The 1,771-nt window shown below is 34.4% G+C and overlaps 1 pseudogene; it reads left to right on the forward strand.

Moving 5' to 3' along the window:
• The first annotated feature begins 23 nt into the window (after positions 1-23).
• Positions 24-543, forward strand: LOC108525659 (zinc finger protein 654-like; annotated as a pseudogene).
• The last annotated feature ends 1,228 nt before the right edge of the window (positions 544-1,771 follow it).

Raw genomic sequence — 1,771 nt, forward strand, 5'->3', positions numbered from 1 at the left:
GAAGATTCTACAGAACCAAAGCCATGTGTAGAAAGTGTGGAAAAGAAAACAATTTAGTTCAGAATGGAAATGAACGTTCTGATGACGGTTTCAAATATAAGCTTGATAGACCAAAAGATGCCTGACATAGAGCCAAATTCTGAAAATAATCGTAGTAGTAGTGATTTAGTCAATGGACACAGTGCGGTAGAGCAAACACCTTTAGTTTGATCAGATCCTGCTTTGAAAATTGATGCAAACAGAATTAGGACAGAAAATGGTTCCATTTTACCCAGTGTTGTACCACAAGAATACAATACCTTACCAGTATCTCAGGCACCTTCCAAACCAAATCTGACAAGTGAACATACTTCATATGGCTTGATTTTAACAAAACCAGTTACCTTGATGAACAGTATCTTAGTAGGCCCAAATGCAGAAAATTTCTTACTGATAGATGCCTGTTCTAATCAAGATAACGTGTGTAAAATATTAGTGAAAGGATGTGGCAAATGCCTGACCACCTGCTGTAATGCAGAAGCACTTGAGGCTCATCTTGACTGATAAAAATGTTTCACAAAGATCTGTCAATCAAGTAGTAGTGTGAAAAAAGCACTATAAAAATGCATCATCAGTTTGCTATTTCCCTGATGGCCTTAATTTTAGAGTGGTCTTGGACTACTAAAGATAAAGAAAAAACACATTTTCTAGAATGAACTCAGAGGAGATGGAGTGGCTTAGACTCTAAAAGGGTTGTTATAAAACTCCCAAAGTACCAGTTTTCCAGAAAACCACATTTTAAAAAGTTTATGATGATGAATAGCAGCAGCATGTTCAGTTTTGCTTATATGAGAAACATGTTTAGGCAACTAGGCGGAAAACCAGCTACGGCTATACAGAAAGGGAAAAGGTAACCCATTATTAGAAAGTGTGTGTGGGGAGGGCGGCTCGTTTACAATAATTATCAATTTAAAGTATTTTATTCTACAAATAGGTTTTGTTTTTTTTTTGTCAGGCATAATCAGATTATGTCTCCTCCCTTCTAGTCAAACATGGTTTAAGGAACCACTGGTGTTTAGTTTGTGATATGATTTAGTAACTTATACATTAACTTACCACAATGCTATCAATTAAATATTGTAACTGATTTCTAGGTGATTAATTAGGTCAAAGTTCAATGAATGGCCCGCCAGCATTGAACATCAAAAAACAAAACAAAACACCACAGTGCTTTGCTAATTAGCTCTTCATGGAACCTCCCACTAACCACTTTTGTAATACAAATTAGTTATATTTAAAGGACAGCAGTGTCAATAAAACAGAAAAAAAAATCAGTAACTATGGGGAGAGATAAAAGGAATCTAAGAACTTTACAGGCTTTGTAGTTGAAGGAAAAAACTGCAAATTCTTCACTGTGAATGGTAAAAGCACACTGGGATATTTCTATTTGTATATATGTTAGGACATTGCTTGATGATTTATAGCAAGGTCTTTTAGACATTAATGTGAGTTATCGAAGCACGGTCTTAAAATAATTGACTCAAAAAATCAGCTAAGAATCAGGTTGAGAATTCATGCATTTCATTCTATTAGGAGAGGTAATTCCAAAGGGAGCCATACTCCTGTTTTTTTATTCATTAATGATGAGTCTGGTCTGAATAGTAATTTTATATATAAAAGGAAGTATTTACACATGAAGAACACAGTAGGAGACACATTCATGCATTGTTTTCGTTGGTGATAAGTTGTTTTCCTAAGGAAGATTTTAACTAAAATTGTTAATAAATATTTT

This window comes from Rhinopithecus bieti, unplaced genomic scaffold, assembly GCF_001698545.2.
Source record: "Rhinopithecus bieti isolate Rb0 unplaced genomic scaffold, ASM169854v2 scaffold_83050, whole genome shotgun sequence".
Taxonomy (NCBI): Eukaryota; Metazoa; Chordata; class Mammalia; order Primates; family Cercopithecidae; genus Rhinopithecus; species Rhinopithecus bieti.